Genomic DNA, 25,791 nt, shown 5'->3' with positions numbered 1-25,791 from the left:
AGTGCCTCCTGGCCCACTCTGTCAGCAGTACTACATCCCCAGCTCATATTTACTCACTTTTACAAACGTCATTAATCTGTTTCATATGTATATAAGAGAGAATGAGTATGTGTTTACACATGCACGGGCACACATGTACCATGTAGAACATGTGGAAATCCATTTCTACCATGTAAGTTCTATGGACCAAACTCAGGGCATCAGGCCAGGCAGCAAGCACTTTTACCCACCACACAGTTTCAATGGCCCACTGACCCATATAGTTTTCCACTGTGAAATTCAACGGTAGGATAGAGAAGAGACAAGAACTGACAAGCAGGCATTTGTGTGGCCTGTTACATGATATAGCATTTGATCCCTATAACAACTCTGATGAGGCTACTGTTCCACTGTGTGAGCACATGGATTTTAACATGTGTTTGCTCATAGGTGCAGGTGCACATGTGTGTGAGGAAATTAAAGGCCAGCTTTGGGTATTGTTCTTCCTTAGGAACTGTCTACATTTGTGTTTGAGACAAAGTCTCTACTGGCCTGAGACTTGATGATTAGTCTAAAGTGGCTGGCCTGAAAACAGTCTCTGCTGGGATTACAAGAGCATGCTGCACCTGGCTGGTGGTGTCACCATTGTCCCACAGCCTTTACTTTACTGCCTAAGCTGTCTCCCCCACCCAGACTCTGATTTTATTTGGTTGGTTTTTCAAGGTAAGTTTTCTCTGTGTAGTCCTGGCTGCCCTGGAACTTACTCTGTAGACCAAGTTGACCCCAAACTCACAGAGATCTGCCTGCCTCTGCATCCTGAGTGGTGGGATTAAAGGTATGTGATACCACTCCTTGCTCAGATTCCTATTTTTTAAATTAAAAAGAAAATAAAGGTGTACATAAGAGGCCAATAGAACTCTGTAGGCTGAGACAAAAAGATTGCTGTAAGTCTGAGTTCAGTCTAAGCTACACAGTGACTTCCTGGACAACCTGAACTTCAGAGTGACCACGACCACCCTCACCCCTGTTTCAAAAAAAAAAAAAAAAACCATTTTAAGTAGGAAGAGGTTAAACTACACACACACACACACACACACACACATCTTTTTTTTTTTTTTAAGAGATTGCATCCTGGTACATTGCAGCATAGCCCCAAATCTGGGCTTAAACAATCCTCCTGGCTCTGCATGCTCCATAACTGTGACTATAGGCACATGCTGCCATGCTCAGATACTGTTCTTAATTTATAAGTGAGGAAACTGAGGCCCAGAGGTCACTTATCTCAGAGTCGAACTACTAATTTGTGAGTAGGTTAGTCAGACTCAAACCTTTATCTGTCTCCAAACCCAACTTCTCTCTACCCAGGGGACTAGGATATATCACATGCATGCCAAGGCTTTGTGTTTTCTTACCTGTTTGGGTAACAGGCTTATTTCCTAATAAACATGCCAGGCTTCTGGCTATATTTACATCCCTGTTTACTGGGAGGTAATATATCAGAACGGTACAAATATATCCTTGCCAGCTTTCCAGTGAGCAAATCTAAACCCACCCTTAGTCCCCAAGGCCCACCTTCATCAGGCTATAACTCCATAACAACAAGGACTCTGCCTTTCCATTCACCCCTCCTGGTGCCTAGCACAGGACCTGCTGCATGTCAAATAAATAATGAAGTCAGAAACAGACTCCAAAACGCGAGATGAGACGATCTGTAATGAGCTCAAGGGTGAAGCTGAAGCTGGGATAAAGACTAAAAAGGGCAGCGTTTAGTTTGAGGAAGAAGCAGCAGCACAAAGGGGAGATAGCCAGGAAGGGAACGAGAGGGTGCAGGAGAAGAGAGTTCAGCACAAACATCCAGGACGAAAATAGCCTCCCCCCACTGTCCTCTTAAAATTACTTTCTATATTGGAGCCTAAGTGACAAGTGAGATCGCCTCTGTAATGTCCCATGTGTTCAGCTTAATGAATTTCCGGCAAATGGTTTCAGGACTGGAGGGCCAATTTGGACAGTGTGGGGGTGGGGGTGGCGAGAAAATGAGGGGTATGAAAATAGACTAACAAACTGAGTCTAGCAAGCAAATGAAGGGGTGATAGGAGGCATGTGAGGGGGAGTCAAACCCTGGAGCTTGCTCAACTGTGTATGCAGCAGAAAGGATCCAATGGCCCAGGCTGCCTTGTGACTTTTTGGGTTTTGTTTTGTTTGTTCTTTGAGACACGGTTTCTCTGTGTAACAAGTGTTGGCTGTCCTGGACTTTGTAGACCAGGCTGACCTTGAACTTACAGAGATCTCCCTGCCTCTGGCTGGGATCAAAGACTGTCTTGTGACTATTATTAGCACCTCACTGCCTTTTTACTTAAAAAGCTGTATTTGTTTATATAGAGTTCATTGCCATAATAATTTAATTTTAAACATCAGAGAGAGTAAAAGAGACACTGGCTCCTTTAAGTCCTACGTGTTTGTATGTGGGAGGGACATCAAACATGTTGAATGGAGCCATCCTAAGATGCGGAGTTAGGGAGTAGAAGGATGGCAATCAATGGAACTCTTCCAATCTGCTATGCTGCTGGACCACATGCCTTATGTTTTCCCAGAGACTGGGGAAGAAATGCTGAAAAGCAACAGGACACAAAGTAAAAAGTCCTTTCTAGCCCTTAAGATTGGCAAAAAACTAAACCAAACCAAAACACATTAGCAGTCTATAATTATATGCAGGACTGAAGATTTTTCCAGTCTCCAAGTATTCTTTTTTTTTTTCAAATTTATTTTTACATGTGTACGTTTTTTGACTTTGTGTCTGTGACTCACATGCCTTGTGACCTCAGAGGTCAGAAGAGGGCAGCAGATCCCCTCAGACTGTAGCTGAGATGCCATGTGGGTGCTAAGACTAGCACCTGAGTCCTCTGAAAGAGCACACAGCACTCTTAACTTCTGGGCTATCTCTCCAGGCCCTCCGTATTCTTTCCATTGTTATTTTAACATCTTTTTCGAGATATAATTTATATACAGATTATCCACTCATTTAAAGTATACAGTTCAGTCAGTCATCCACTGTGGTACACACCCATAATTCCAGAAGCTGTTGTAGGATGATTGAAAGAGTTAAAAATTTTTAAACCTTCCACAGATGGAGTCAAGAGTGCAGATCAGCTTGTTCTGCGCTCTGGGTCCTAGGAAACTAGCTATCCACAAGACAAATTAGATGAGATAGGAGTTCAGAGCTGGGAGGCCCGTGCACCCTGGATACCAGGAGAGTTTGAGTTGAGAGTTCTCAGCGTGCCCGTACATCCTGGATACTAGGAACAAAACTAACCATAAGATAGATTGAATAGGGTTTGAGCTGGGAGTTCAAGTTAGCATGCCTGTGCATCCTGGATACCAGGAACTTGGCTGATAAATGGCTGATTACGTATAGGCTCTTAGAGAATAGCCTGTTCCTTGTACCCTGTCACAAACTGAATAATGGGCTGGGACTTTCCACAGGTGCTCTCCAATAGCCCTCCCTTACTCCCCCTGGGTTGTGGTCCCCCCCCCCAGTTGTGATTTGGGGCTTTAAATTCTTTCTGTCTCCAAAGCCCCGGGTTCAGACCCCATTGCTCCTTCGTGGGCTACAGGTCTTGACCTCAGTATACTGATTAAAATATGCCTCTTGCTGATTACATCAAGTTTGGTGTCTTACAGTTAATGGGTGGCCGCGAATTCCCGAGGCTTGGGTGAGGTCCTCCATTCATGGGGGCCTTACATGATCACCAAGAGTTCAGGGCCAGCTTGAGTTACATAGTAAATCTGAAGTTAGACTAAGCTATATAGTGAGACTCTGTGTCAAGAAAGAAAGAAAGGAAGAAAAAAGAGAGAAAGAAAGAAAGAGAGAAAGAAGGAAGAAAGAGAAAGAAAGGAAAAAAGAAAGCTGGTAATGGCGCTGCCTTTAATCCAAGCACATGGGAGGCAGAAGCTTGCAGCCTCCTGTAAACACTTAGGCCAGGGAGAGAGAATCAGCTACCTCTAGAACTCTCCCTGCCATGCTACCTGCTAAAAGCTATATGTGTAATGTATGATATTCCCTACTAGACTATAAACGTTGCACAAACAGGAATCTCTATCTCTCTGACCTTATCTGCATCTGTTGAATGGTTAAGTGAACAAATTATTTAGTATTTTTCTGCTGATGGTCCCTGTTGAGGTAGAAAAGGAAAAGAGCAGTCTGGATGGCAAAGGGGACCAAGGAAGAAACAAGGACGGAGAGAGAAGAGAAGGGGAAGGCAAGGAAGAAGTAAGATGCTCAGGGACTGTCCCTCCGGGCTGGACTTCTGTTCTATGGACCATCATCCTTCACTTCCCACGTACCTACACTGTTGGTCCGGAAATGTTCCTTCATGGGCTACATAATGAGTTTGTGGCCCAGCTGAGCTACATAGCAAGGTCTCAAAGATCTGGGATTTAATTCTGAGCCCTGTGAAAAAAGAGAAATGTTTCTTCTTTATTTTATTATTCTCCCCACAGCCTTGTCTCTGAAGGTATAAGAGTCAAAAATATGGGAAAATGGGGGCTGGAGAGATGGCTCAGTGGTTAAGAGCACTGGCTTCCAGAGGTCTTGAGTTCAGTTCCCAGCAACAACATAGTGACCCCCAAACATTTGTAATGGGAATCTAATGCCCTCTTCTGGTGTGTCTGAAGACAGCTACAGTATACTCATATAAAATAAATAAATAAATAAATAAATCTTTTAAAAAATATGGGAAAATATTGATAATACAGATAACAACAAAAGACCTACATATACATAAATCTACCTTTTCCCTGACTTAAAAGGATGCTTTTTTTTTTTTTTTTTTTTTTGGTTTTTTGAGAGAGGGTTTCTCTGTGTAGCCCTGGCTGTCCTGGAACTCAGAAATCTGCCTGCCTCTGCCTCCCAGGTGCTGGGATTAAAGGCGTGCGCCACCACCGCCGGGCAGGATGCATTTTCTTTGTTTGATTTTATTTTTTCAAGTCAGGGTTTTTCTGTGTAGCCTTATCTGTCCTGGATCTAGCTCTGCAGACCAGGCTGGCCTTGAACTCACAGAGATCTATCTACTCTTGAGTGCTGGGATTAAAGAAGAATACCACCACCCGATGACTGGATGTGCTTTTTAAAAGGCAGACTATGAAGGATTTTTTTTTTACTATGAAAATAAATCATAATCCAGTTTCTCCTCCATAGGGCACTAAATGTTCCATCCCTAAAAAGAAGTTGACTGTCTTTCTACTATGACATTAGAACAGGGCTCACCACATAGCCATACTCACAATAACTTTCTTTTACACAATTCTTGCCTTCTACTTCTGCCTAGACTAAGTTGTGAATACAACTGGCATAAAGTGATTGGTCTCTTTCTCCCCAAGACTCTCACATCTTCCTATGTTCAATTACTTCTTGCCTCCTCTCTGAAGTCACAAATACACACATGCACGCACACACTGCCCTCATCTTTCCCTCTTATGAACTCTGCATGTCATCCTGCCTTCTCTACTTTGTGGGTTTGGAAGGGAAGAGAGCAAAATATATGAGGTGCCCATGCCTTTAGCAGAGCTCTGCAGGACAATTGCCCAGGCAATCTGTCAGGTTTAACAGGTCTCATAACCCTCCTTTTACAAATACGCTGTGACAGCTGGATGCTGCATTGATTATGACAGAGCCCCTGCCTTCCAGCCCAGCACTGACCATGTGACCTTTTAAATTACTGTATTTATGTAAGCCTTTCTCTAGCCAGGGGTAGTATCCAAGTCCATCAGACCTGGAGAGGAAGACTGGGGATTGTTATTTCTCTGGTAGTTTTTTGGCTCCATAGCCTAGGGTCTCTTGTCGGAATCAATTTGGAGCACCATGTGTTTTCAAAGGTGTATGCTAGGGCTGGAATGCACAGGACCCTTCCCCCCTTTCACTATGAAGGAACTGAGGAAATTGATAATAAAATCATGTTGGCAGATGCCAAGGACAGTGGCTGATTCCAGAGGTTTGCCTGATCATTATTGATCAGATATTGATATCCTCCTAGGAAAGGAGGATAGGTTGGGAGTCCGAAAGCAAAACTTGAAGGAGTTACAAAATAGATTCAGGAATTACAAACCTAGCAGAGAAAGCCAGCCTTAGCTGCTGCCACTCAGTTAAGGATTTCAATGAAGGATGTCAGGGATGTGGTCTGCAGGGTTAGACTACAGCATTGACCAGCCTAATCTAAAGAGCATCCAGGAAAGATGCAGAGCACATGACCAAGCGATCTGCGTGTGTGGGAGTTCCATTAACCAAGTAACAACGCAGATGATGAAAACCAGAAAGATCTGCACTTGTAGGTGCTAAAAGCGTGGGCTAAACCTGCAGAAACTGCGACCGCTAGCACTAGGTAGGCAGTCAGCCTGGCTCCCATTAGGACACAAGGGGCTCTGAATTTAGCAGCTGCAAACCCAGGGTTCATATACTTAAGGAACCGGATGGGAGCCCAGGAAATGTAGCCTTTGTGCAGAGACTAACCAATTCTCAAACCCTTCAAATGGGTCACTTCGAATGGGGATCTCGCAGTCCTCCTCCTCTGCCTGGTGTGTTTCTAGGCCCGCCTTTCTTGGGCGGGACTCATCGCCCCGCCCTGCAACCGCCCCAGGGCGGGGCTCCCGCCAGCTCCCGGCTGCCCTTTTCCTCTGCGGCCTCTGCCGAGGCTGCTGCGTCCTGCGGAGCTCTGAGCACGTGCAGGTAAGTGAGGTCCCAAAGAGCAAGGGGTCTAGAGGATTTACTGGCCCAGGCGAGAAGCGGGGTGAGGAGGTTTCTGCTTGGGCAGAGAAAGAAACTGGGGTTTGTTTTCTAATACCCCCGGCCTTTGAGGTCATCTTGAAGGGACTAGCCCGAAAAGTCGCCGCCAGTGAGGTGCGGTCCCTATCCATCTGGGGAGTCACCTGGAATCCGGCTCAGTTTAGCATTTCCGGAGCCCCGGACAGGGACTGAGAAAGGTTCGTGAGGAACACGTGTCCGCAGAGAACCAGATCTGCTTCAGCCCACGCCCTGAAGGTGCTTTTAGACATAAAATGAGGCCTGTCTTCGTTTTCCTGTTCCTTTAAATTGGTTGGAATTGATTAGATGTGCAGTTTGTGCTTGGATAACTTGCCCTTAGATAGGTTAAAATGGAATGTAAATCGCCAGCCTTGGAGGTCCGAGGCACAACTCCCCTCACTACATCTACATTCAATTACTGTTCGAAGTGTTAACTTTTATTGTCTTTTAAAGTGTCTTTTAAAGCTGAATTCAAGCCTGCGGTCTAGATTTAGTCCGCACTCTGGGTAACTTTTCACCCATCCCCCACCACCACCATCTTTACTAAGGTCATTTTTAAGAGTGGGACTCAGTGCAAGATGGCTGGTTCTGGGGGCAGTCTGACTGCCTCAGCTTCCTATATGCTAATATTACAGGGATCAGCCGCTAATCAGTGCACTGTGGTCCAGTCTACCTGATGTACAGGGGTATTGTCTGCTGCCGTTCTACAAATGAGAGCTCCAGGTAGTGGGCTTGGTTAATGGAATGGTTATTTGGGAGTAGAGCTCCCAGAGCTAAGCTGTTAATCTACTACTGTTTCTTTGACTCAGCCCAACAAAGTGAAGGGGGTTTGAGGGCCAGAGCTGGTTTTGGTTTTTTGTCTTTTAATTGCACAGGTTTTGTCAGCTGGCTGGCTCTAATCTGGGGTGTTTTGATTTCATAGTGCCCAGCTGCCAATTTGAGGAGATGCCTGCCCTGGTAAGTACAGTTCAGCTCCTTCATTCCCGTTGCCCCAGCTGTAGGCAGCTGCCTAGGTTTCCTTGTACCTAGGCAAGTGTTAAACTGCTGGGAGAACAGCAGCCAATAGCTGGTTGGCATTCTGGGCCTGGTTCATGCCAACTCTGTTGTTAACTATACCAGGATGTCAGCATAGTTGCTTACCCATGAAGAGAAGAGCAAGTTCTGTAGGAAGAAAGCTAAGATCCAGGTCTTCTGACATGGAGGTTACTTAAATCACAACTTGGAAATGGAACTGAGTAAAAGCCGGTGAGGGATATAAATAGGGGGAAAATCAAGTTTTAGTGCCTGTGAATGGTCAGAAGTGAGCCTGAGGCAGTGGAAGGAGTTACTGGACTGCATTTTCACTAAAAATATAGTTTTCTCTCTCCACAATAATAAAAGCTAACTCATCCCTTTTAGTGAGCTTCCTGTTGGAAATACTGAGTCTGGTGTAGTATGCAGGATCCCTTCAGATTGTCCAGGCAACCTAGATACCAAATCTCAAAAACTATTAGTATTCTTGGTTGTAGCCAAGCTATGCACAGGCTACCTTAATTTCCAGATGTCTCTTTCTTACCCTGCCCCCTGAATGTCTTGTGGGAGGAACCCTGTAAAAAGGCCGGTTGCCAGGCCCACCAAGCACCCCAGACTGAGCATCTTCTGACAGGTCCAGTCAGGAACCTCTATTGTTCACCTTACCTTCATCATTGTCCTCCCATTTACATCAATATCCCCTTTGATCCTCAATGTAATACCTAGGCTACCTACGCACACACGTGCGCGCGTGCCTTTAACCAGTCAGAAATTCATCGCAGTTACAACAGGAAAGTTACTGCCCCATATTACCCACTCCTAATCCTCTACCCCTCCAGCTACCTGCTCTTGGATTCATTCCCATAATTACTTTGTTACTACTGCTCCTAAATAGCACCAGCTTAGCTTTGGAAAGACCCTCCATCCCAGGAGGCAGAGGCAGGCAGATTTCCGAGTTGGAGGCCAGCCTGGTCTACAGAGTGAGTTCCAGGACAGCCAGGGCTACACAGAGAAACCCTCAAAAAAACCAGAAAATCCCCTCCAATAGCCCTGAGACTGACTTCCCTTTGGCCTGTCCCTCTGGTGCACTAGCCCTAACATAACTTTCCAGGTATCTATTCTCACCTTTCCTGTTCCTCAAATTCTTACTCCTCCCCTGGCATGGATCCCACTTCTAGCAAGAGTAAGTTCACTAAACCTTATTTCTAAACTCAGTTTCCCAGCTGCTGTTGTCCTGTACCCAAAATAAAATTGTCCCCTATCTTTGTTCTTCCTGATCCATATCAGGGAAGATGTGATTACTTTTTTTTTTTTTTAAGTTATCAGACTTTCCTATTCACCTCTTACAAGGACTCAGTTGAGCCTTGAGGGCTTTGTGTGGAATTTGGGTTCAAGTGTTAATGGTGAAATAAACTATTGTAAATAAATGGTCTTCAGACTGGTGATCAAAGGGTGGTTGCTTGAAGGCAAAACTTAGTGGGATATGAATTATATTTTGTGTGTGGAAGGGAGTTCGGGACAACTTGAGTCATTTCTTTGTTTCAAATATGTGGGACCCAGGGAGGGAAGGTTATTTATTTACAATTTTAAGTGTATTAGTGCATTGTTGAGGTACTATGGGCTGCTAAAGCTTGCTTGCATTTTTTAGGATGACTTGAAAGTAGGGTGGTCTTCACCAGGCTGAGAGAAGTAATGATCCACAACAGGGTGCACGTGTGGTTCTCAGGTGAGCGTCTCGACTGAAGAAGCATTGACTACTTGGTACACACCAGGAAAGAGTGGGAAACAAGCTCACTCTTGGCAGTTACTGTAGAACTTTGGTATTTTTGTTTGAAAGTAGTATAAAGTATTTTTGGGTCTGCCATTCCAATTAAGGAATGACTTATAGGAATATTATGTGTCTAAGAAGACAATGTCTTGTTTCTGTTCACTGCTAAGAGTCTATCTAAGCTTAGTCCCTGCCAAATGGCAGAGACTGAATACAACTGAAAGCATAGAAAGTACTTCTGTGCATTCTGTATTCATGTCTGCTACCTGGGGTCGTCCTGGGATATGTGAAATGGAAAGGGGGAGATTTTTCCAGAACAGTCCATCAGTTGTCAGCTATCCAGGCTGTGGTGCCTGTGATTGTGTTACACTGTTGGAAGAGTAAACACTGCTTCATTGAGGGTTGGCTCCGAGCACTGTTTTGGTGTCCGGTGCCGAGTACCTTCGAGCAGTGTATTGCATCCCTGAGAGTGGACTGACTCCTTGTGGAGTTGGTCCTGGTCTAGGTGCAAACAATTTTCATGATAAAAGAAAAAGGGACTGGGACTGGGATGTCACATGTACTTAGGCCCTGTACCTTGCTGACAGCATGTCACCTTCTCCTTAAATTCTAGATCTGAATGAGATCAGCCTCCATCAGGACTTCGGGTTTCTGACAACACCCTGTCTTGAGTAATGTATGTGGTCTCTGTAATGTAGAGTTACTTCAGTTTAGATGGGGAAAATTAAGTTTGCTTTAGAGGATTATGGAACTGTGATGTAATTCCAGAGAATGGTTGTAAAGTCCAGCTACCCTTTGGCAGATGAGGCAGTGAAGGAGCCCACACCCATGGCCTCTGAGTTACATCTCCAGCTATAATTTTTAGAGGGACTAGGTGATGTCTGTGTACTACATGTGGCTGGCTACTTGCTAATTAAAAAGTAAGTGGTTTTCAGACATCTACTTGGATGGTGGCCATCTTAGGACAGCTTAGAATGTTCCAGAAAGTTAAGAATACTGCTTTTTAAAAGCAAAGGTTTGTGAAGTTCCTATAATGGCCCAGATAGTATTGTTAATATTGTCTTTGGTGTTGCAACTATGTTGCTTTTGTGTGTGAAAAGCAATGTATCAGCAAATGAACATGGTTATATTCCAATAAAACATACCTGATGAACACTGACATTGGAATTTCATTGGCATTTTCAGGGTCAACATTCCCAAATGTTTGAAAGTTTAAGATTTTTCCAAGGAACACTTACAAAGAGATAGCAGAACATTTCTGACCTTTGAAGTTTAGGCCTTGGGGCTTGAAAAGCATTAGTCACAGCATCAAAATATATCTTTACACTTTTTACATAGTCCTCCTGGGTCAGCCTTCCAGAGTCATGAACCACATGCCAAGCTTTTGTATTCCTTATTGTAGAGGAATAAGGTGACTAAATTATCCTGAAGAACCAGAACATCTTTTTCTTATCCCTGGGTTTATATGGCTTCTATCATAGTGTTTTTCTCTGTTTATAGGGAGCTTAAAGTGAAACTTAAACATGTGTATGACATGTATGTGTATGCCTCTGGAGGGCAGAAGAGGACTTTGAATCCCCTGGAATGAGTGCTGAGAACTTGGTGCTCTAGAGGACCAGCAAGGTTAACCACTGAGCCATCTGTCCAGATCCAACACTTTTTGAGATAGGTCCTCTTATTTTTGGTTGGCCTCATACTCAAACTGCCTCCATCCTTGAAGTGCTGGAATAATAGGTGAGGACTACCACATCTGGCAGATCCTGCAGCCTATCTCCTGAGTCATGAGATTACAGATGCCACATCTGGTTGATCACAGTCTTGTGTAACCAAGACTGGTCTTAAACTAAATACAGAACAGTAACTAACCTTACTGTGTCTTGAAAGCATTCGGGTACGTGCAAGTACCACCATGCCCTTCCTACAGCAATTTTAATTTCGTTAAATCTACATTAAGTATGGGAATACATATGCTACTCACAACACCAGTGGACATCAGAGGCTAACACTTTCTACCATGTGAGTCCTGGGAATCCAACCCATTAAGCATCCGACAGAAAATTGGGTCTTGGACTGTTGAGGTTGCCTTCCTGGCCACAGGTAGGGATGCCCATAGCATAGTTTACTGTGATCTTGAAAGAGGATAATACTGTGGCTATTAATGCACGGATTCACTGGCCTACATGGTTTCAATGCCATAGATAATTCAATTAAAGCAATTTAATGGGATTTTCTAATTGATAAGTGGAGTTAATTAGTACTTATTCCAGTTGTCCTGGTCAGTTCAAGTTGAATCATTAAAGCATTCAAAACAACTTACAATGTTTTGTTTTATTTATTTTGTGGAGGGAAGTTGGAGAAACAGTTGTTCATCACTTAAAGGGCCTGGCTGCTCTTCCAAAGGACCTAGGGTTCAATGCCAAAGGTAGTTTGAAACCATCTATAACTTCAGACCCAGGGGATCTTAATGGCTTCTGTGTAGTACACAGGCAAAACACCCATTCACATGAAAATAAAGCTTTGTAATTTACATTTGTTTTATACATACCAGCTTTTGCCTGCATGTATCTATGTCCCTTGTTCCTGGTGCCCATGAGCTCAAGAGGACAGTGGATGCCCTAGAACTGGAGATAAGAATGGGATGTGAGCCACTGTGGGGGCTCAGACCTAACCCAGGTCCTGGACAAGGGCAACAAGTGGTGTTAGCACATTGCTCTGAACAAGTTTTAAGTCCCACATGTATATAAGTTAAAAGGAACCTGTGAAGAGTTTAAACAAGTGACATTTGTCTTGAAATACTGGGCCAGGTCTCAAATTACAATCAGAAAAACAAAACCCAGAGGGATAAATTCTAGGGATCCCAATGGGACACACAAAAAGCCTCTCTAGCCCAGAGGAATTTACACAGGGAAAGGACAGGTAAGAGCAACTAATTAAGGACTTAAGAAGAGTGGAAATGACTCAGGAGACTTGTGAATAGCTCCCATAAATGGAGCTGTGGAGAATTCTTAGGAGAACAATTCCACTGAGCTAATGAACTAATAGTTGAAATTTTTACCTAGCAGCACCCCTGCCCTAACTACTGAAGGCTTGCCTACAATAAATCAATTTGCTAAATCATGGTTTTCAATTAGGTGCCACCCTAAAGTTCTCCTGGAAAGGAACTCAAGCAAACATTAGCAACATTGTATAGAGGTAACATCAACACTTGCAGTTCTTTCTCAGGGATAGGTTTCTCAGCTAGGATCTCCATTAACAGCCAAGGATACATAGTGATACTCTCTGTCTAGGCAGTTTTCCCAGCACTTGGAGGTCAAGGCACAATGACGAGAAGTCTGCTATACATTCTTGTGTGTTGAGTGTGCTAGAGCCACCTGGCTCCACTTTACCTGGTAATTGGTGAGAGTTGTTCAACCTGACTGCTCTCACAGGCCTGTTGGCTAGCATTTTAGATTCACAGGGAAGATCCTAGTAAAGTTAATTTTCATGGAGAGTTGCTGAAGATTGAACATGGGGCCATGTTTAGCCATCAAGTGTACCTTCTGCTCTTTAGTCACTTAGATAATGGATGTTTTATTTAAAAGGTTATGTTAATGATAGAAATTTCCTGTGGGCCCGTGACTGCAGAACTGTGGAAGGTGTTCCCTGGAGCATTTGTGAACCACCTCTTCAAGGTGTCTGGAAACTGAACTGTAGTCCTCTACAAAAGAACCATATTCTTTTAATTGCTAAACCATTTCTCCCAGCACCTAAGCTGCTGCTTTGTGTTTTTGAGTAAGAAGGTCTTGACATGTAGCCAAGTACTGCAGTTACAGGCATGGTAAACCTCTGCATCCAGTTTAAGCTGCTCACTGTAAGACATACACATTTTCCCCTATTGTTGGGAAATTGAACCCAGGACCACTTGAAGGCAATGGATAAAACTACTAGACTCCTAACTCCATGGGAGAGAAGACCATTACTGTTTGTGGCTAAGTTCATGGTAGATTATATTAAAGATAAATGTAAAATTATTGTGACTTGGTCTCTGTCTTGTTATGTACTACCCTTGACCCTCCAGCCTGACAGGCCTACAGACACTGTTCAAATTATGTTATAATGTTGAGGACTGAACCTCAACACAAGGCTTCAAGTAACCTACCAGCTAGCTGTGCTACATCCCCATCTTTTGTCTTGAGTTGGAGACCTTGTTCAGTCATAGGGCCCTTCTTTTATGAGGTGCTGGGGTTCGATCCCATGCACTAGGAAAATGAAATACTGCTCTTTTTTGTAACATATAAGTCCCTGTGTTTAATCTGCAGTGCTCAAATATATTGATAATGTGCTTACTTTTTTTTGGTTTTTTGAGACAGAGTTTCTCTGTTAGCCTTGGCTCTCCTGGAACTCACTCTGTACACCAGGCTGGCCTCGAACTCAGAAATCCACCTGCCTCTGCCTCCCAAGTGCTGGGATTAAAGGCATGCGCCACCACCGCCAGGCACTTTTTTTTGGGGGGGGGGGCAAGGCTGGGTCTTATAGGTTAACCCAGACTGTTGTCACACTTGCCTCAATTGAGGTTGCAGGATGAGCCACCCAAATGCTTTAATGCATTTTGTCCTACATAGATGGCATGCTTTTTCCTGGTTGGAAAGCCTTATTATCAGGTCAGGTCCTGAGCCGACCTCTTTTTTTTTTTTTTTTTAAAGCTTGGCATTGGGAAGTCCCATCATGTATCTGTACCAGGCTGGTCACCTAGACCTTTAAAAGTCTTAGCAGCTTTTCCTGCTTTTGAGGGCTTCATTCTTACCATCCCCGGTGGAGGCCACACCACCAAAACCCAAATAAGAGTCCTTGATATGTCCTGGCTCATAGCCTGGCCCTCCTTAAGGCCAAATGTCTGCCTTATCAGACAACTTTCCAACTTTGTATCCCCAAACTACTATAATGTACTTTATAAATACAATCTTTCAGATCTTTGTCTTTGTTGTAAGTCTCCTAGGACCTGTAATTTGTCTTCCACTTCACTGAAGATCTTCCATAAGTAATTTAAAATGTTTGACTTTAAAATCATGAGACTGTTAGAGTTCTGCAAATGTTTGGTAAAGTGTAGTGTGACTTGGAGTTTGACAGGGCGCTCTTGATATTTCAGTGGCCATTGAGTCTTATTATTCCTTGAAACCCTGTGATCTTGGTTAAAGCCTTCTTTATTCCTGTCCTCCAACTCACAATTTAACTCGCTCCACATACAGTTGTCAGAAAAACAAAAGCCATTTGATTAACACTCTTGTCCTCCAATAAAACTTTCAATTTCAGCTCTATTTTATATATATATATATATATATATATATATATATATATATATATATATATATTTAATTCTTCGAGACAGGGTTTCTCTGTGTAGCCCTGGCTGTCCTGGACTATAGACTGTAGACTACCTCCCAAGTGCTGGGATTAGAGGTGTGCATCACCACTGCCCAGCTATAATTTCTTTGGAGACATTTCTATTAGTAACTTCTGTTGTGTTGTTTCCTTTTTCCAACCTCTCCTTACCTAAGATATTCTCCCTGCCAATTATATTTAGTAGCTATGGCTCCTGTCATAGTAAAATCAGCTTACTTCAACTCTGATTTCTGTTGCTACACATTCCTCATTGAATGGGCTCTGTTTCCCTTCAATATATTCAGAATCAAGTTGCTAAATTTTATTTTTAGTCATGTTCTTGCTAATCATTGTGATTTTTCCAAGTATTCCTTCACTTGCTCACTATTTTTGGAGAATACTATGATGTGTAGCAATGACTTGCTTCCTAGTTCCTTCTTCAGTCTCCTGAGCAGAAATTTCAGGCACATGCCACTGTTTCTTGTACTGCTCCTTAACAACACTGTCCTGGACTTCTCTTATAAACTCTTTGCCCTTGCTCTATATTCACAGTGGACGCAGAGATGGTTTTTTGAGGTTGTAAATATGGTTCTGCATGCTTTGTGTTTTCTGGATTTTTTTTTTATGTTAATCACTCTATCTGATTCTTCTTGGGTGGTGCTTGTTTTACCCATCTTCGTTGCACTTGCAACCTCAGGGAGAATGGCTCTTCAGTCTTGAATGAAATTTTTTGATGTTTACCTATAAAACCACTAGTCTGACCCCCCTAATCTTCCATTGCTTTCTCAGTCTTAAGATTTCTCATACGCTAAATTTATGTACATTTTTGTTTCAATTACCTGCGTGTAGTGTAAGCTCCATGAGGTCAAAAACCTGTAACAGTTGACTTTTTCTCTCAGGCACTGACGAAATCATAAATTGGGGTAAAGTGCTAATTGGGAGGCTGAGCCTTCATCTTTTCACCAGTCAGAAGGAACTGGTTATGTGTGTCAGTAGCCTTGCCACCCCACAGAAAGCTGTTCATAACTAGTCTATATAGGAAGATTCTTTGCCTTCCAAATTCTAAGTTCTTGAAGGGTGTTTGCAACCTGCTGGGCTCTATTTTATCTCAAAACGGAAGAATCGTGGACTTCATAAAATCTGGGACCAGCATCTCAAGCTCCCAGACACAGTGACGAGCCCTTAGCAGTTAGGAGCTAAAACTCCGCTTAAACAGCTAAAAGTTTTAGTGCCTTTTGGGCACGTGTCCTTACCCGATAAATCGGAGAGTATAGATTCCCGCCTAGCGCTGCTAACTAATAATTTATTTGCAGCACTGTGTAGATGTTGAGATAGATGCACAGCGTTTTTTAGAGAGGTACTCGAACCTGAAGACGAGCTAGTGCCGTTTTCCCGCCTTCGCTAGAAGAGGGCTCCTAGGCCTTGGAGAACAAGGCTAGCCGCGTGGGTCAAGTCCCCACCCCGCGCAGGGGGAGGGGCTTAGCGCGTGCCAAACTAGAAATGGGGCGGGGGTGGGAACCGGCGCTCTCGCGAGACTAAACTCTCGTTCGGTCGCCACCTCCTGCCAGCGCCGTTGCTGCGGGGGATTGTGGGAGCCTCCGCGTCCCGCTCGCTGAGAGAGGTATCTCTCCTTTTCCTTCTCCCTTCCCCTAAGGTAGGCGTGAAGAGGGTAAGAGTCCGGGCGGGTGGCTGGGGGCTCTGTGCGTCTGACTAGAGCGGGACGGCCGCCGTGGCTGAGGCTGTAGGGAGCTGGCACGCCGCTCCCGCTCGCTCCGGCTCGCCCGTTCTGTCTCCTCCGGCGCTGCGTATGTGAGTCGCCCGAGCGGCGGCCGCCATGTTAGGAGTGCAGTGGCGGCGCAGCCTGCCTCCTCGGGCGGAGGAGGTGAGCGGTTGTGGTGGAAGGTACGCAGCTAGGCAGCGGCCCGGGATTCTGCGGGAGAGTCGGGGGTCCGGAGGTGTGCTTGTCCGCCGAGCGTCCTGCGCCCGAGACTCGCAGTGGGCGGGGGCGGGACGAGCCCGTTACACGCGGGCCGCGGCGCTGAGGAGGAGGGAGGAGCGTTCGAAGCCTGAGGGACCGACCGAGCGTCCACTGGGGCCTGCCATTTGAGGAGGATAGTTAGAGCTAAGTAAAAGTCGGTGGGAGCGCAGGTCCCGTATAGTGCGCTTGCCTTTTTTCCTCTGAAAACGTACCCAAAATGGAGGATTTCGTAGGATGTGAAAAGCTTGCGTGTTTTGACCAACGTTTCTTCCTCCGGTGTCAGTAACCTCGCCATTCCTCACCCATCGCCTTGTATTGCCCCATTCCCAAGACTCCCGCGTCCCTCGCCCGCGCGCGATTTTAGCCAGACATTTGGAACAATTCCTCCCCACCCCACCCCCACCCCGCAGTTGCGTAAAAATGGCCGAAAATGAAACGTTAACGCTTGGAATTTGAATTGCGTCTTTGGTGAAGCCTTTTCGTGCTAGGATATTTGTTTGTTTAATCAGTTCCCACACAGTTCTTTTCTCCATCAAAATAGTCCAGGTTCTTCTGGACAGGATTGTGCGATGTGGGACCTTCCGGTTTTCAGACAAAGGGTTTGGAGGGCCGTGGTGTAGTCCTTCAATATTTTCACTGCTAGTGCTGTGCCATGCTTTTGTGTTTTTCTTTATCGTAGGTGTTTGTCCCTTAGGCGCGTTGCTTGTTCTGTGACTCTGTCTTATGGAATAACCCCTTCTGTGAAATATTTCTAGGTTGGATAGGTTACAATTATCCATCTAGACGTTTCTAGAACGTCTAGATGTGGTTCTGAAATTTCTAGTCTTTCTGGGGCTCTGAAATGTTCATGTCACTGATTTCATAAAGTGTTCTTGGGACTTTTGTGTTGATACTGCGTGCTGCATATTTAAATGAGCTAACTTGTCAGTCGGTTCAACATGTTTCGTCCAGGTAAATTTAGACTTGACTGTGCGGGCAAAATTAATTACACCTTAGGCGGTTTTCCATAGGTGTTGAAAAGCTCCTTGAAAGCTCTTAATTGTTGGGCATAGTGACGCAAACCTGTAATAGCGTCACTCAAGAGAACAAGGCAGGAGAATTGCTGTTACTTGGGGACCAGTCTCGGTAACATCTCGATTGTCTCAAAACATTATTGTACTAGCAGTTAAGTTACTCTACGCATTATGTAGATTTCTTTTTGAGACAGCTGGAGGCTGTTTTTGAGAGGCTGTGCCTCCTGTCTCAACCTCCCTAGAGCTAAATTACCTACAGGCTTATGCCACAACACCCAGCCCAGTTATCTTTATAACTTTTGAACATTAGTATTTTAGGAATCTAGAAGGGAGGAGAAAGTATTTTACTGCAAAAAACCCCAAGGTTGCCTTTTCACTTAAATGTTTTTACAAACTCAAATGTCACCGAAGTACTACAAGAAGATTAATCTGGTTGATTATATAATCCTTTAAAAAGATAGCTTTTACCCAACAGGTTTTGCATTGAGGTTATTTTAAGTTTACATTTCTAGGCACTTAACAAGTATTTAGTTTATACTTCTACCCATAGAGGTAATTTTCCCTTATTCATCATCTATATACAGCTTTTATATAGCATTTTAGACATGAACTAATTTGAAACTATATTAACTTTTTACCTGATGCTGATAAACTAAGTAATAGTACAACAAGGGAATAAGTGAAAATTTAAAAGCAGGAATGCAGTGATAATATATCTTACATAATTGTAGAAGTATGGTTCACATAAATGCTATGGTAGAAGAGTTGTCTCCCCCCCCCCTTTTTTTTTTTTTTTTTTTTTTTTTTTTTTGGAGACAGGTTTTCTCTAGAATTTGATTCGTAGACTAGGCTGGTTTTGAACTCACAAAAGTTCCTCCTGCTGCTGCCTCCTGAGCACTGAAGTTAAAGATGTTCACTACCATGCCCAGCCTGAGAATCTAAGTCTTAATTTTATAATGACAATGCTACCAGTAGGGTCCTTAATAGTGGTCCTAAAATGGAAAGGTTGCTCTTAAATTTATCCTAACAGTCAGATTGTGTTTAGTAAACATTAATAATGGCGGTTTTTAAGTATGATATTTTAGTTGATGGAGTTGAGTGGTTTCAATCTTATTATTCATTTATGAGCAAAGGCAGGGTTTGTTAGTAGGCACATAAAATTTGGCTCTGAAAACTTCAGTTTTTTCGGGGGATCTGTCTTGTTTGGAAATGGAAATCTGTAAAGCTACTTTTAAATAACATTTTAAGGGGAGGGTAATAATGGGAAGCAATTATGCTTACTTGGGAAGGAAAGTCAGTATTACTGATGTCGACTTTGATTTATTGAAGAAATGTGTAAAAGAAAAAATATGCACCCAAAAATCTTGTCTCTGATGGTTGATACACTTGGGTTGATTTCTTGCCTGGTAGTTTTTTGAAATTTGAAAGTTATATTTACTATTTGTTTGGATGTGGGTTTTTTTTTGTGCATTGGATCATGGTCTTGGCACTATAACCCAGGCTGGCCTCCAGCTTTTCCTGCTTCTGTCTCCAAGTGCTAATGCTAAGACAGCAGGTATGTGCCACTAAACAAGCCTACATTTGCTTTTGTAATGTGGAAAAATGAGTATGTGGGTATAATAGAAGCCCTTATCAGATCAGACTCATGGTTTTTAGTATCTCATACATTTTTAAGAATTAAGATTAGAAGTAGACTAGCTTCTAAAAAACTCTGGAAAGTAGAATATTCAGAAATGACAAAAATCTAGTACTTGTCTTAATATCAGATAATGGTTTGTTAGGTGTTCTTTGTATATCTGAACAGAATATGTTCTCTTTGTTCTAAAATCCCTTTTTGTTTTTAGTTTTGAAACCAGGTCTCATTGTGTAGATCAGACTGGCCTCAGTCTTTGAGATTGACTGCTGCTGCCTCCCCAACAGTGGGATACAAGGCATGCAACACTACACCCAGCTGGTCTGAAATAATAAAAAAACTTTGTGTGGAAAACTATAAATAACTAAAAGTAGAACAGAAAGAAAAAGTATTTAAGGTTATTTGTAATGAAATGGATAGGATGGCCTCCCTCTGCCCCTCAAATCCAGTTAAGGTATTCCGGTTGTTACTCAGGAGCACATATTAGAAAATAAAATGTTTCTGGGTTTTTGTTTTGTTTGTTTTTTGAAACAAGGTCTTGTTATGTAACTTCTTGTGTTTGTGCAGGAGCAAATGCAGGCTCACATGTATAGACACTCCAAGCTAATACTCCACCCCAAGCTAGCTGGTCTTCTAACTTTTGGGATCTCCTCTATTGACTTTTTTGTCCTGTATAAGTGCTGGGATTAGACATTCATCCTATGCATTTGACATGTCCTCATACTTGCACAGAAGTCATCTCTAGTCCTGTGCTGGTAACTTTTATTAAAGCCTTCTGCAAGGTTTAGTGAATGATAGGGTTTTTGTTGTTGTTGTTGTTTTTTGGTTTTTGTTTTAATATTATCTTGATGATTCTAAGGATTGATCTTAGTACTTTACACATTAAGTGTTCCACCAGTGAACTATATATATCCCAGTCTCCAAATGAAATTAAAAAAAAAAAAATTGTGTGTAAATGTGCACCACGTTATGTGCCTGATGCCCACGGAGGGCAGGCATTCCTTGAAACTGAAGTCACTGATGCTTGTGAGCCACCATGTGGGTGCTGGGAATTGATCCCTCTGAAAGAGTAACCTGTGCTCTTTCATGGCTAAGCAGTATCTCCAGCCCCACCAAATGAAACTTTTTTTTTTTCCCAAATGAAACTTTTAAAGAATATTTGTCAACCCTGTCTTTGAACATGAATTTTACACTGCTCTAAAAATCTTCCACTTGGGCTTGGAGTGTATAGCTCTGTAGAAGAGTATCTGCTTATCATGTATGAGACTTTTGGGTTTGAAACTCAGGAGCCTAGTGAAAAAAATTTAAGAGTCCTAGTCTTATAAATACAATGGCTCATACCTGTAATCTAAAGCTTCTGAGGCCTTTATAAATGATATTGACTTGAGATTGATAATGAACTATCCATGCCACCTGCCAGTAATGATATATTTATTGTTGTTGTTTTTTAAACACATTTAATGTTTTTGACTTTAATAAAACATTTTAAGTGTCAATGAGTTGGCACAATGGGTAGAGGTACTCTACTCTTCTAATTTTATGTATATGAGTGTTTTGCCCCCATGTATACAGGTACACTGCATTCATGCATGGAGATACAGATAGTTTATAAGCTGCTATGTGGGTGCTGGGAGCCAAGTTCAGGTCTTCTGCTAAGCCATCTCTCCACCTCCTAGAATTGATTTTTGAGAGTTATGCGCTAACTTCTATATGTGTAAAATGGCATACACATGCCTGCCCTCAAAGAACATACCCAAAAGCAGAAAAATCTAAAAAGTTCTTGCCTTTGCCATCCTTTTGCATGGCTCATAAGGAGAAAATAATAAAAGGATTGAGGTTTTGTAGCTTTTTCTTTTTTGGTGAGCATTTATAGAGTTTATAATGAGTGATATTGCCTGCATGTTTCTACTTTTTGGTTACGTCTTAAACTACCACTTGTGGTTAAATCACCATCAAATTAGTTGACTTCTAGTAGTTTTAATTTGTTCTGTGTTTTAGTTTTAGAGACTGTCTTGCTATGTCACCATGACTGGTTTAGTACCCACTCTATAGATCAAGTTAATCTAGAAATTTCCCTTTCTCGGCCTGACCAGTATTGGTATCACAATATGAACACCACGTGCAGACTTAAATGTGTTTATAAGAAGCAATTGTTTTCTATAATTGAGACTGTAGCTCAAGATGTGACCTCAAGATGTTAAAAGATACCTTTTAACAGTTTTTTTCTTTTCTGGCATATTTTAGTTGTCATTTTTTAAAGTATGAAGAAATGTGTCAAACAATTCCAGGTGTTCTCAGGAATGCCATACATCTTCTTGAGACCAGGTCTCATTTGGCCTGACATTACCGATTAGACTACAATGGTTAGTCAAGCAAGACCCCAGTCTCTGACTCATTGACGAAATTATAAGCTCCTACCACTATGCCCAGCCTTTTAAAACTTTACTTCAGGGGATTAAGCTCAGGTTGTTGTGTTTGCAGGGCAAGCACTTTACTGTCTGAACAGTCAACCTAGACCTAGTATTCTTTTTAATTTAAAAAAATCCAATAAAGAATATTTAAGGGTTGGAGAGATGGCTCAGTGGTTAAGAGCACTGACTGCTCTTCCAGAGGTTCTGAGTTCAATTCCCAGCAACCACATGGTGGCTCGCAACCATCTGTAATGGGATCCAATATACTCCTGGTGTGTGTCTGAAAACAACTACAGTGTTACTCATATAAATAAAAATAAATAATAAATAAATAAAAAGCTTCTTTTAAAAAATATTTAATACTCAGGAAGGGGAAGAGGTTGTTCTATATGTAAATGTATATTTTTTAGTAAATTGGTCAGTTTTGATTATTAGGCTAATTTGCTTTTAGCCAAGCCTGACATCCTCAGTTTATCTAATCCCCAGGACCCACATAGTAGAAGGAAAATATTAATTCCTGCAAGCTATCCTATAACCATACTCATGTTCACCTCACATAAAATAAAAATATTTTTGTTGTTTCATTTTGAGACAGGACTTACTATGTAGACCGAGATCTTTTGTATTTCAAGTATAAAGTAAACTGATTTTCATTTTGTAGTAAATTGCATATATTCATTTATTTTGTGTGTGTGTGATACTGGCAGTTGAACTCCAGTCTTCTCAAATCTGCTAGGCAAGCAAGTAGTCCACTGAACTATTCCCTCCCCCCATCCTACCTAAAGTGAAATTATAGGTCATTTTGGTAAGTTTTGTTTGTTTGTTTTCCTGATTTTAGAGGGTGGGGATGCTTTGTTTGGAGCACAGAAGATTGTGCACTCGTGGATGGACATTTAGAATTTATAGGTAAATTGTATTTTGACATTACATTTGTAGGTTAGTTCTCAGAGAGTCCAGGCAGCCTTGAAACTTTTTTTTTTGTAGCTGAAAATGACCTTTGCTAATGAGCCTTCTGCCTCTACTCTGTCAGTCCTCTGGAAGTAGAAGCAAGAACATCTTAGAGTTTGAAGCCAAGCTTCAAATCTGGACATTATGCTAGGATCACAATTGAGTGTCATTTTATGGGTGCTGGAGGTTAAGCCCAAGGTTTTAAAAGCACTCTACTCACTGGGTAACATCTCAACCTTTCAACTCCTTTATTTTAAAAAATAAATTTTGTTTACTTATAATTGAGGATAAGAACATGCCGCAATGAGAATGTAGCAAGTGCCACAAGAAGACAATTCTGTGGGGTCGCTCCCAAACATTTCTATCTGCTCCAGAGATCAAACTTGTATAACTGGTCTTTACCCACTGAGCTATCTAAATGATCCCCAGCTCTTGATAAGTATTTCAGTATTATACTAATTTTACTAATGAGTCAAGTCCCATGGAAATGAGCCCTTAAAAATGGCTTGTTAGGTTCATTGACTAAAACTACTAGTGGCACCATTTTCATTGTTTTTCTGAGCAGTGCTTTTCATGCCTGATTTCTCTTCCTTTGTTCTATAACATGCTTCTAAGTTTTTCTGAAGCCAGGTTCCAAGATGTCTTAGAATGTGTGTGTGGAACTGTGTAGCCTCAAACTCCCAGTACTCCTACTGCCTCAGCTTAAGTGCTGAGTTTATATTTGAGCACTACTGCTGGCCCAGTGTGGGGGTGTGGCAATTTATTTGGTTTATATCAGTTAAAAATCCAACTTAAGTTCTTTTCTGAGTAATACTAGTTCAGTGTTGTTCTTAGCATTTTGAAATTAAGTATGTTAAAGGTAATAAAGAAGTGGTTCTTGTGGAATTGCACTTGTCATAGGACTTGCATTGTTTGTCCTTCCTTTTCTGAGTTTTTCTAACATCCATTTTTTGTTTTGTCTTTTACCTTAACTTGGTTTTCCAGATCCACTGTTTGCATATAAAGTACAAGAATGTAATTGATGTCTCTGTAACTTAATGATTGTTTCCTTAAAATATGGTCTTTTTTGTGCACAACAAGATACTATTATAACCATTTTTTTTTTAAAGACAGGCTTTTGAACAGTAGAAGGCTTTGATTGTAATATTAAAGTCAAAGCTGTGGTAAATATTAACCCTAATGTTTTAAAACTTTTATTTTGAAAATGGCCTTTAAAAAAAGTATATATAAAAATGTAGTCATTAAAACTAATGTATATAGTATTTTAGCCTGCTATCCTGTGTTGGCATTTTAAAGATACTGTTAAAAAAAAAACTTTCATCCACTATTCACTAACTCTTCTCTTCATTAATCTTAACTCAAAGCTTAAGTAGATTACATAAGTGGATCTTGTCTAGAACAAGTTTCCTTGGTGTCTTTCTCAAATTCATCTTTCTTGGTGTACAAAAACATCTGTAATTCCAGCTACCACTGATAGCATTTGTGTCTTACTTTATTACATCTATTTTTTTTAATCTAGTCCAAATCTTTCTTGCCTGTAACTTTTTTTTATTCTTCCTCTGCCTCTGTGTTCGTCCAGTATATCCTTCCTTTAATCTATCATTGATGGAATTGATCCTATAGTTGACTTTTAATTATTGGATATTTTCTGGGTTTTAGTATAATAAATTTTACTAAACTACCAATTAGGCATATGGCTAATCAAACAAAACTGAAAAATCAGTGCATCATAGTAGAAGTCTGTGGCAAATTGATCAGAATTATCTTGTATGTGGTTGTGATTATAAAATTGCCCTACAGAAACATTGGTTGTGTTGTATCTTTTAACTAATGCTTTATGGGAATCACATGTTAATACTTTGCATATTCTTTTAACAGTTTTGAGATACAGTGCAGCAGATTTAATAAGATAAGTTTCATCCAGAAACACATCTTGAAGGATCATAATCAGTTAAAAGGTTTCAAGCTACTGGGCTATTCTTGTGAAGAATTTACAGAAATCTGTTAACAAGATCTTAGATTTCATTTATAAACTTTGAACTCTAGAGATGTTATAGCCTTGAACATTAAATGAACAATAATAGGTGCTAACTTGGGATGTTTCCCTTCTTTAAATCACCTGTATTTCTTATATCTGGGTTTTTTTCTTGTTAGGTCTGTTTCTGTACTGACCAAAAATTGCTCTCCTTACCTTACAAGAGTAGGTATCAAATAATCACTGCCTGGTATATAGTTGTGTGGCTTAAATTTGGGCAGAAATCCTTAAATTTGTAGGAAATTACTTATTTTTCTTATTCACATCTGTCTTCACCTCAAGTTATTTTTGCTGCATGAAAGTCTCAAGTGTTACTTGATCTTAGATCTTACATCAAATGCTTGACCCCCCCACCCCCCAAGCTTCATTTACTTGTGATTTTACTTGGTTCTTTCTGAGAGTGATAATAGGTCTCATTTTCTATAGCAGAATACGACTGGTTCATCTTTGACTTGCTGACTTTGAATTTTTTTTTTAATTTTGATTTTTTTTTTTTAGTCTTCTAGAACTTCAGCATCGTACAATAGATAGAGTATATTTTTATTCTTCTAAAAGAAGAAGCCCATCAATGTTTTCACTGCAATTTTGATGCACCCAAACATCTCGCCCTTGGATTTAAATGTTTTTAAGCCCAATTTGAAATTTCCTTTGTTAAATTTCAGCATGAAAAGCTACTTTTTAAATATCTATATGCAGGCTCTGCATATATCCAGAATTTGTTTAAGATATGTAATGAATTCCTTGTAAGTTTGAGATCTTAAGTGGTTTTTTTTAAATCAACATGATGCGTAAATTTTTTTTCTTTAAAAAAAAAAACGGCATCTACTTAAAGGGATTTATGACTAAAACTGCTTATTTTTCTAC

General features: G+C 41.5%; 1 protein-coding gene and 1 non-coding gene across 9 annotated transcripts in view; both read left to right on the top strand.

Moving 5' to 3' along the window:
* The first annotated feature begins 6,610 nt into the window (after nt 1-6,610).
* The window catches only part of Matr3 (matrin 3), a 39,306-nt gene continuing 20,125 nt past the window's right edge, over nt 6,611-25,791 (top strand). Inside the window, exons 1-4 of one of the 8 annotated variants that reach the window (XM_034517828.2) lie at nt 6,611-6,697; nt 7,695-7,729; nt 9,432-9,509; nt 10,165-10,227. The gene's annotated coding sequence lies outside the window, so the exon portion shown is untranslated. Of the gene's footprint in view, nt 6,698-7,694; nt 7,730-9,431; nt 9,510-10,164; nt 10,228-16,388; nt 16,564-16,717; nt 16,812-16,962; nt 17,166-22,787; nt 22,851-25,791 lie in introns of those variants that run through there. The other 7 variants (XM_034517831.2, XM_034517832.2, XM_034517834.2 and 4 more) reach the window with 7 other exon arrangements.
* LOC117720281 (small nucleolar RNA SNORA74) lies at nt 9,872-10,067 on the top strand. The gene has a single exon (XR_004608296.1). It is a non-coding gene; the product is annotated as a small nucleolar RNA SNORA74 (small nucleolar RNA).

Source organism: Arvicanthis niloticus, chromosome 14, assembly GCF_011762505.2.
Source record: "Arvicanthis niloticus isolate mArvNil1 chromosome 14, mArvNil1.pat.X, whole genome shotgun sequence".
NCBI lineage: Eukaryota > Metazoa > Chordata > Mammalia > Rodentia > Muridae > Arvicanthis > Arvicanthis niloticus.
The sequence above is the reverse complement of the archived record's forward strand: the minus strand, read 5'-3'. Positions and strand labels throughout refer to the sequence as shown.